At 36.2% G+C, this 11540-nt stretch overlaps 2 non-coding genes across 2 annotated transcripts; both read right to left on the reverse strand.

Annotated features, from left to right (window-relative positions):
* Positions 1-518: 518 nt before the first annotated feature.
* On the reverse strand, positions 519-590 carry Trnaa-cgc (transfer RNA alanine (anticodon CGC)). The gene has a single exon. It is a non-coding gene; the product is annotated as a tRNA-Ala (tRNA).
* A 3349-nt stretch (positions 591-3939) lies between these two features.
* On the reverse strand, positions 3940-4058 carry LOC126379192 (5S ribosomal RNA). Its single transcript, XR_007568278.1, has one exon. It is a non-coding gene; the product is annotated as a 5S ribosomal RNA (ribosomal RNA).
* Between the last annotated feature and the right edge of the window lie 7482 nt (positions 4059-11540).

Consider the following 11540-nt stretch of genomic DNA (forward strand, 5'->3'; position numbering starts at 1 on the left):
TACATTTCTGCATCCTTGCATCTATTATAATATTTTATGTCCTCGATATCGTTGGCATATAGATACGTATAAATAGCATTTATGAAACTAGATGGCGTTATATCTGTGATGATATCAACTGAAACTGTTTGGAATTATTACTTACTTACGGTTCGCGTCCACAGATGGCGCTAGTAGTCCTTTATTTTCAACTTGGGGAAAGGCTGAGCTGTATCATATTCCTTCTGGAAAATCATAATCATTCGAAGCATTTAGGCTAGGCTAATGTTTTTTAATGATGTTTTCACTTCTTACTCATGAATCTAAACAACTATTACTATGAATGACTAGCATAAAATTTAATATTTTAGGCTTTTTATAAGTCTTTGTTGCTGGTAAAACATTAAAGAAGTCATCGTTATAATTCAATGCGGATTCTTATTAAGAACTTTTAAATAATATAAAGATTGTGATACTCCTCTAAAAACTCAATAAGAAATTACACCACCATGATATAAAAAAAATAACAAAAGAAGATTTGGAGATGCTGGGATTTGAACCCAGGACTTTCAGCATGCGAAGCAGACACTCTACCACTGAGTTACATCCCCGATGTTAAAGTTTGGCGAAATTGTCGTACACCTTCTGTGTGTTCCGACGTCATAATCATACCGCATGATGTTTTCCGATCCTGAATAATGCTATTCATGGAATACCATGCTAGAAGCGCGTGTGGGCTGGCGTGTATATCAGTGCTCGCTGCGTGATGTAGAACTGCTAATTTATCATAGTGGAATATTCGTAGTCTCCACACACACGCACTCTTGTCGAGTTTTACGTCATATTTACGGCTAGTAATAGGCCAATCTTATATTTGGCACTAGACAGTGCGATGCATACATGAATGAAAGCATGCTCATGTATTGGGTAACATGTCAATACATTACGGCCACGCCTATGCTATGTCTTGTGATGTCGACTTAATTCAGTTCGCTTTTATGTTCTAGGTTTTTTGATTATGACGTTATCATTCGGCTGGGTCGTTACTCAAGTTATGTCAGCCTTAAATACGTTAACAACTATTACAACGTTTACCTAATAGGGCGTTAAATCAATATCACATAAATCGTTATATTGTATTGTCTTTATATGGTTGTAGACGTCAGAAAGATATTCCATGTATGGTAGACTAGTACAAAAATAACAGAGATTATATGCTATAAGCTTCATCATCATCATCATCAGCCCATAAACGTCCCCACTGCTGGGGCACGGGCCTTCCCTATGAAAGGATAGGGAGATCGGGCCTTAAACCATCACGCGGGCCTAGTGCGGATTGATGGTTATTAACGACTGCTAATGCAGCCGGGACCAACGGCTTAACGTGCCTTCCGAAGCACGGAGGGGCTCGAGATGAAAACTTTTTATAAGCTTATTGACGTTTAATAGGAGTTCCGTATTGAAAAAATCTCCATCATCATTTTATTTTATTTAAAAGATACACACATCATTAATATATTGCGATGAATGTACCCCTAACTAGCTCAATTAGGATTACATAATTATTACCTATTATTATTATTGCGTAGGGCAAAAATATAAAATATCCCGCGTACATCAATCAAGTCGCTACCGCATCCGTCACACAATGCAACTCGGCTGTGCCACCTGGGAACCGGCGTAGAGGGCACTCGTTCACTATGTGAGATAGGATTTGACCCGGGTGAACACATTCACAGTATAGCGACTCCTTTAAGCCTCATTTATGTAGGTGATGGTTCGACTTTCCGTGGTTGGCCCTACACCGGTCCAGTCAGATCCAGATTTTTCATTTGGAGTCAAAGTCAGGGATCTTCCGCGTAGGATCCCGAATAAGGTCTGAATTTCTGCCGTCGAACATGTTCCACTCCAGCCTACACGTATGTTCCACACTGAATTGACTTCTCATGCGATCGTCATTCCATAATAGTTATGACCTAAGTTATATTTATATTAAGTATGTTGTATTTTAAATAAAAATTGATGGCGATTATAGAAAAACTAGGGATGTTCAGAGGTCTTTCTCTTTCCTACAGGGGATTTTCACGTGATCGTATGAACAAGAAGAATACGCACTTATCTGTTTATTTATTATTTTTTAAATAAATAAAGACGAGTAGGTTTTTACACCTTGCTTATTGATACATTGTATGTACGTCATCGATCGTCATGAGAATGAAATAGCTCTAATGATTTTTTACGTGATTTGTTGTGGATTTGCCTCAAACGTCAATAGTGAACTATTGACCGGATCTTGTGGTTTTGGGTACGATTTGTTTGTTACATCTATGATGATGATGACTTGCGGATCTATTCACGTCAGATGATTGAATGATAGTAGAAATATTAAAGATGATTATGTATTCATTCGTTGGGGTTTTTATTTTCTAGAGCGTATGGGATGAAAAAGAGCTGTTCATGCTTATACAATTTTTTACAAATGATTAAAATTGGTACTAATGAATAAGTCACTGTGGTTTTGTGGCACACCGGCTTGTTTCTCAATCGGGGAGCGCTGGTTCGGTCCTCGGAACTGGACTTGCACCTATGCAACGCGTAATTCATTTTCACTAACACAGTTAGCTCGGCTCACCACTATCATTAGTCTAACATAAAACTGAGTGAGGTGTGGGTACTTAGTTCATCTTGCGATAGATGTACCTCTGCCTAACCCAATTGGGTTATAGTCGTAAGTTTACGTTATGTACTAATAAATATTAATTGGTCCTCTTTGATGTACCAAACGGTGGGAGTCGATTTGAAACATTGTTTTCTTGCTACATATCTCGCATTCCGGACCCCGTGAAAAACGAAATAACGCTTTAGGAAGATCACTAGCTCAGTTGTGCGCCGCCGCCTATTTTCTACGCAAAAAGTCCGAGGTTTTATTCCCGTTAGGTCAAATATTGGTACGAGTAGTTTTCCAATATGTAAATGCATTATTAATAAGTAGTACGGTGCATTACAGTTGCTTATAAGTACTACAGTTAAACCAGCACGTTCATCATCATCTCCCTAGCATTATCCCGTTTTTCACTGGGTCAGCTTACATAATTTACAGATGCGACTGCTGTCTGGCCTTACAACCCGTGAAGGGAAAACCAGCCCAATACAGGTTAGGTCACATACCTCCGAAAATGCATTTACGGGAATGTGGGTTTCCTCACGATGTTTTCCTTTACCGCTGAGTACGTGATAATCATTTATGATCCAAATATGAATTCGAAAACAAATTCGATAATCAATTGGTTTAGACAAGTGCTGGATTCGAACCTGTGACCCCAAAGTGAGAGAGGCAACCGTTCTACCACGGCTTACAAACAAACAAACCAGCACGTTTAAATACAGTAATTTATTTAATTACCTACCGAGTTCTGTTACATTACTTCAACAGACCTAATGGTCTCGACTGACAAGGATATTAAGTCATATCTATTGCAATTTAAATATCAATTCGACAATCCCTTTTAGGTGTACCGTATGGGTAATATTCTAGTTAAAAGCTATTATATTGCACTTGTCATCAAAATGTAAGGTATTGCGGTCAGCTGGCGTCTACAGAGAAATTACCATCCGTACAATTTTTCCAAATTACGCCGCCATTAACAACAATGAACAATTAGTGGCGATTGTGTCGTAAATAGTTTAGAATTATGAAGTTACTAGTACCACCTAGTACTTACTTTCTAATATAAGATTTAACGTTATGAGTCAAGACTACTCCTATGTTACAGTTTTTGTCTTTATAATTACGAATGACTGCCAAACATTTCTAAGAGTTACCCATTAGGCAGCATTATCGGTACAATACGACTTTCTCGTATTTCTATCAAGGGCGAATAAAAATATAGAAACGCGGCTAGGCTAACTTATTATAAAAAACACAAAAATAGTTTTCATTCATAACAAAAAAGTGCAAAAAGCCAACATTACGCGGTATTCCCAGGCGGTCACCCATCCAAGTACTAACCGCGCCCGACGTTGCTTAACTTCGGTGATCGGACGAGAACCGGTGTGTTCAACGTGGTATGAACGTTGGCGATAGCTGGGACAAAATTGTGGTACACTATCGTACTTATTATATTTAATTGTAAAGATTATTACGTGACAATAAAGTATTTATTGGCTATGTATAAAATAAATACCTTCGCTCCTTCCACACAACACAGAGAATGCGTAGCAATATCGGTCCCATCTATTCGACCTAGCTTATACCTATAGACTTTGTTCTTGGGGTAGGTACAGTCATGAGCAATATGATATACCTACCCACTTTAGGACCCTGTCGCACTAACATATTTGACATTTAGTGAGACTTACAGTTCAATTTGTCAAAAAAGTTAATGTGACATGGTACCAAAGTGTATACATATTAATGCTCGTGACCGTACCTATTTATTAATAGAATATTGCAATGGGCATGGATGTATAAGTATGTCCCTCCCTACTTACATATTGTTTCTATACCTGCTGTATTGTAACTTATTCTAAGTCTAAAATGTCATGTAATGGAGTCAATAAGATTGGTAAAAGTTTACATTAATTGGTACTTTGCGGGTAGGAAATTTTATTCGACCATTTGCGTCAACGGTTTTTACCTAAAAAAACAAGTAGGTTGTAGTGTGTCTGTTCCTGGTTTTAATCGGTTTAATATTAATATTCTGTGCCACTAAAGTACCTAAGTGAGCGTTGTTATTTTTGAAGGATGCGTGTTGGTACTAACCTCAAATCAGGCCATTAGCTTAAAGTGCAATGCACCTTGTACAATAGGTTAAATACCTAGAGATAATTTTTAATACCTACTGTGAATATCCGTTTAATTAATGTGTGTAATAATAGGTAAGTACTTGTGGGTTAACCTTAAGGTCTGTAACGGTATGTTAAAATATTCTCCAATAGAAGAGCAGTGTGGTGGAGTGTACTCCGTATATGCTATTATTGTTATAAGTTTATTGTGAAGTGATAGGCGATTTTAATTCAAATTATACTTTCATATATATTTCTGATAGCCTCCGTGGTCTAGTGGTTAGAGCGTTAGGCTCACGATCTGGAGGTCCGGGTGCGATTCCCGATGGGGACATTGTCGAAATCACTTTGTGAGACTGTCCTTTGCAGTAAGGACTTTTCAGGCTTGAATCACCTGATTGTCCGAAAAAGTAGGATGGTTCTGTGCTTCGGAGGGCACGTTAAGCCGTTGGTCCCGGCTATTAGCCGTAAACACACCTCCACCATCCCGCATTGGAGCAGCGTGGTGGAGTATGCTCCATACCCCCTCCGGTTGATATGTATAGGCTGTTTATGTGTGTATTTATATATTTTTACATTGTACAATTAAGTTAAGGCTGATTATTGTTCTCCAAGATACAGGCACTTGCCTAGTTTGGACCCCTGTTCAACTCTTAATAACCTCCTAAGACCGAATGTTCTTTATAAATCCAAACCCCATCGTTTAACTATTGTGTCTGGAAATCTCGGTCTTAAGAGGATAAGTATATAGTTTGTAGAGCACATAATTGTTATTTTGTAAGCGATGTTCTGTATTTTTATATTTGTGTTATAAATAAATAAATAAAATATTACAAGACCCACCATACCATTATAGACGGCGACACGGCTTACCGCATATCAATCCCACGTCAATCAATCGTATTGAAGCCGAAAGCTCGGTGAAGTGTGTATATTTAATTCATCTTGCGATGGATGTACCTTGATTACCACTACTAGTCGTGAGCTTATGTGCTACGTCGTGTATATTTTAACTGATCTTATAGCTAGAGACGGTTTGTAACTGTGGTTGTGATATAATTTGTGAAGTTGCCAAAACTGAGACTATTTGTCGCAAGGTCTATGACAGACGATAGACGAGACGAAGGAAGTACACATTTAATGAAACAGAACACGCACTTTCGATTGCCTGTGTCTATAAAAAGCCCTCGTCTTATCTCTGCCTACCGTATCTATTTTTAGGCTAATTGGCATCAGTGTTATCTCAAGTTATCTAGTATAGAACTACTTGGCTCACGTCCACAACATCAGAACTGGTGCAGTGAGTGTCAAAACGTGCAAACAGGAAACAAACAAGCAACGAGTTTACTTGCTCATAAGAAGGCGCGTTGCTTCTCATTATAAGTAAATCTGGACCTTAGGACCTTTATTGTAATGCAAATTTGTTTTGTAACTAATCGGCGCCGGACTTTGCGCTTCAGTTGATACTTGTTGGTTGTTGTGTGCAAATAACAACTTAAGTACCTGTATGGTAAAATGCTGACTTCAATTAATAACCTACTAATAATGTGGATTAAGCAGATGTCAAAGACATTATATTTATAAAGCCTATTATATTTGCTTCTATGCTGTTCTGGGAGCAAATAAAAACATAGAACACGTTCAGCTGCTTGTCTTCCCGGGCATGTCGTAAAAACCGACAGAGGGATTGCGTCCTCTAACATGATGTACTAATGTTATGGGCGATAGGCTGATCCCTTATCACCATAAGGTTCATCATATCCATCTTAGGACTTCGTATCAACAGTGGCTGCAAGTTGTCTTTGATTACTTGTGGCTCTGCCCACCCCATTTGGGATTACGGGCGTGAGTTTATGTATGTATGTATTATATTTACAGCCGCAGGCAAGTATATTTGATACTATTCGACATGCTACCGTGTAAGAGCCCTCAGCGCTCCTCATTTGTCCGGCCAAGTAGTTAATGCCATTTACGGCAAATCTACCATAAGTTACGGCAAAAAACAAGCAAAGAAATAAAACTATTCGACACAGGTGTCTTTAATATTATGCCAAATGTTTGAAGACGAGATTTCAATACCGGTTGTCATTTAGCTGGAGGTGTGGCTTTAAAGGTAAGACGATGACGAAATCGAGTGAAGCAAAATCAAATGAATGAAGCATGTGGAACCTACACAGTTCACTATCTACCAAGGGGCCTATTTCATAAAACTCACAATAGGGTAGTTTCTAACTTTTATAAATCAGTTACTTTTTCCTAAACGTCAAAACACGAAATTAACTTGTACGAAAAAGCAACCTATGACGTCATGGAAAAACGTGACAAAATGTCGCACTTATTATTATTTTTTTCTTAAAATTCATAAATAAGTAAGTTAAATAGAAGAAAGAAAAAGTGTTTTCTTTTTCACCTTTAGAGCTGTCTTTATTTATCAATCAGAATTTCGTAATTTATCTTTGGCCTAGGGAACTACCCAATTATAAATTACAACGATAATTTTGTGGTAACAAATAAGTAGGTATTTATGAGCTACAAAATATTTCGAATCACAGTGTGATTGTAAAATTAGGACCTCGCTTTATTTCGTATGTGAAAAATGTACATAGAATTTAACACTCAACAAAACGTAGTTGTTATCATACCTGTGCAAAATTCCTCAAAAAATTAAGTATTGAACAGTTTTAATTCGTATCCAGAGCGGTCATAATCATATTAACGAAATTATGACGTGGCGCATACATAGTCAACAAGTTACGTTGCCTTGTTATTACTTTTATTTTTACCTTTAAAATACTGATAATTAGATATGATAACAAAGCTGGTCCCTTGAAGTTTCATATAATACAAGCAATATTACGACCTACATCGCGCTTAGCGTCAATTTTTAAAAGACCTCTGATGTTTCGTCCGGTTTATTATTGAATTAGAAGAGTGAATTCGTCCAAAGGCCTTTCTAAATGGTTTTCTCTCAGTATTGCAGTTTCGGCTAACTAGGATTGTGGGTTAATGTGACCGTCGACTACAAACTGGTTATCTTTTTATGTGTTTTACATTTGTATTAGAGTTAGACAATGTTATGTAATATGATTCTAACACATGAGTATAGTAGCTATATCTTTTTTTGTAAATGGTATTAAGGTTACCCAGGTTATTGATTTTATATGGTGCATAGCAACGGGAGAGATTTTTACATTATTATAATTTTGTTTTTTTTTTTACTCTTTATATTGAGTTACATTAATGTAACACTCTACTCACTCACTACACTCACTATTACTGTACTCACTATTAATAGTGAGGCATCTCCAAAGCTGATAATTATTATCTTTTGAATGAGGGATGAACCACAATGAACCAAAGTGGTGTAGGTCCGTTATAAGTCCGAGATAACCCAGGGTTGAAAATAATTGTGACGTAAGAAGTCTAATACTCGTATGGAACTTGCAGATTTTGTAATTACATAACGATTACAGACTCAGTATAATCAGCTTATACCTACCTATTATGACTATACTTACATTATTTTTTATTGTAAATTAAGCTATAAAATGATTCAAATTACGTGCCGTATCGACAAATTCGATTTAATAATGTTATAATGTTATAAAAGAAACACAAATTTTAGAAATTATATATTTTTTAGAAATTATATATTCTGGCCTGAGGTGTCCCACTTCTAGGCAAATGCCTCCCTCTATGTTTTTCAATTAATTATTAAGTAGGTAATCACGGGAATGGTTGTTTTTGCATTAGAGCTGAGAATATATCAATTTAACAAAACCATTGTTTTCAAATTGTGATTGGGTGACAATTGCAGGAAGCAAACAAATTATCCTTTCGGTCACGTTCGTATCCAAAGTTTCAATACTTTGACAAATTTTTTACATTTGAAGACAATTACGATATTCATAGCTTACTGAGTGTTTATTGAATACTTAGTATTAAATGCTTGAATTATTGACACCTAATACTTTTATGTAATACCTTTTAAATGGGAAGACACGGATTGTAGTATTATTGCTTTTATATGTATATTTACAACAATCTACCATGAAGGCGACACAGCGTAAAATAATCATGATTTTGGTTGTGTGATTTTAAATAAAAATGTCAAAAAGTTTATTATGGTCTTGAGCGCCGCTTCGATTCCCGGTACCGGACTTGCACTAATGAGTGCAATTTTCACTAATTACTACAGTTCTCTCGACCATTATCACATCGGCTCACAGTTATGAAACAAAAAGTGTTCAAACGGGAAGCTCGGTGAAGCGTGGGTTAACTTAACTTAGTTCACCTTCCAAGGATATACCACAGACTACCCTAATTGGAAAACATCTAAAGTCATAGTTATTTATAACGATGTGCGATGTTCGACAAAAACATTGATATACATAGTAGGTACGTACACAAATACAAGATCCGATGACCGGTTATATCAATGGTTATTTTTACCAATTCATTAGGATAGCATGTTTAATGTACTGTATGGAATTTCCCCAATTTTTTTTTACAATGAAGTAGGTAGGTGTGCTGATAACTTTTTAGGGATTTATACAAATACAAATATACTTTATTGCACACAACATACAAAACAAATTTACACAAATGATGATAGATACAGTACAGTAAGTACAGTACAGTACAGTAAGTTTACATACCTACATACTTAATTATGAGAGAAAATGCTGGTTGTTATATTGAGGCAGCTAATCAGCTCACGACACCAAACACTTCAGGATTCTTTTAAATATTTTTCCTCACAGATGACGCCCTGAGCCGAGGTTCGCGCCCAACTGGGCACCCTCAGGCCTGTTGTCTTAAACGTTGTACCGGGTGAGAGCCTTCAGCGATACCCATTTGTCCGGCCAAGTTGTTAATGCCATCTGCGGCAAATCTACAATAAGTCACGTCAAAAAAAAGGTTGTTATATGAAATAGAGAGGGCTGAGATTTCACAGTTCTTCAGTTATACATAGAATATTACTTTACGAATTTATCGAAAACTATCAAAGCTTGATAAAGTTTCTTTTATTTATAATTTTAAATAATATGAAGTTACTCCTTCGCCTATAGTGTAACATTACAAAACTGAGCATTACACTTGCTTGTGTAATGTAATATTCGCAGGCAAATGCTTGTAGGTTAAGGAACACCCTTAGAGTTAATCGTGTGTGTGAATAAAATCGTGAACTTTTTAAGAGATTCAAAACATTCCCATTTTACTTTTGAAGGACGGAACCCAAAAGTATCTATTTTAAACGTTTTTATAATGACCCATGTTAATTTAAGACTAAAAGATGATATAATAATATTGTCATTAAGTAAGTAAGTACTTGCAATACTTAAATACGACGCGTTAATTTCACACACGGATCTAACACATGGGGTTGTATTTGAATAAAAATATAAGTATGATTATAGCAAAATGAGTCAATAGAAAATGGGTAAATCTTTAATATAGAATTAATTAGTATGTCTAAAATTAGAATAAAATCACGCGAATACAGAGTGAGTGAAAATTTAAAAACTAATCAATATTGTACATAACCAAGTAGGTACTAGGGGGTTAAAATGGGTACATCGAAGCAATTCATCTAAGAAAGCAGTATTGCAGTTTGATATTTGCGCATATAAAAGTAAGTGCGCATTGCGAACAAATGTCATATAGCAATATTGCTTTCTTAGATAAATTGCTTCGATGTAGCCATTTTAATCCATCCAATTACTATTGGGGCGCAGCTGCAAATCACGTGGAGGCACTCTCTCAGTGTCGGAAAGTCGCAACATTTTGCTGAGCTGATGTTCCTTTTTAATAGAGATAAAGTTTGAATATTATGTTTACTCCTAGCTGTACTTACTTAAATCTAAAATAAATGATTTCTACTCTATTCCATGCTGCTATGGTTTGTTTTGTACAGTTTCGGAGGGGGAAAAAGCCCAGGGGTCTTAGCCAAGTTACAAATAATTATGACAATCGACAGTTACAGTGTTAAAAAAGGGATTGACATGTAATCTTATGTCAGTCTATGTCAAATAATATTTTTTTATCACTGTCACTGTTTTTGTCCGGCCAAGTAGTGCCATATGTGGCAAATCTACAATAAGTCACTGCAAAAAAAAAGAAAACTGTCGTTTGTCATAATCGTTTGCAACTTGGGTGACCCCCTGGTTCTTACCGGTTTGTAATTCACTTTTGCAGCAATGTCTATTGTAGAAATAGGAGTGTACTTTAAAATAAAGAATCATTCTCAGAGAAAATGTGTAGGGTTTATAATCCAACCAATTTATAACGCACTGGATGATCTTCACTTTCGTGTATCAATTACGATTAAAAGCGAAAAAATCTCAGGCCACGTCAATAGGACAAAAAAACCCGGCAAATTAACGCAGCAGCTGGGGTCAAAAACCTGTCGTTATGTAGTAAGTTTCCATCAGAAGGAAATAAACACAAACAAAAAAATAGGATGTACTCGTAGGAACAAAGATCAATCGTTCTTTTAATTCTAGATAAAAATTATCTTCGTAGTATTTATATATAAAAGTGAAGTTGAATTTATCATCTTTCCTACAAGGTTCATTTTTAGTTGTATATCAAAAAATACAAAGGCAATAAAATTTAAGACCGATATAAACTCGTATTCTTGGATATAAAGGATCTATTACATTGAACCACACACATTTTTTATACCAACCCGAATACAACAGGCACACTTCATTGTGCAGTAATTACCAGGAGAACATGACATGATCGTATGATGTAACGGAGCCTGTGAACAG

The sequence above is a fragment of the Pectinophora gossypiella genome, chromosome 2 (genome assembly GCF_024362695.1).
Source record: "Pectinophora gossypiella chromosome 2, ilPecGoss1.1, whole genome shotgun sequence".
In the NCBI taxonomy this organism is placed as follows: Eukaryota; Metazoa; Arthropoda; class Insecta; order Lepidoptera; family Gelechiidae; genus Pectinophora; species Pectinophora gossypiella.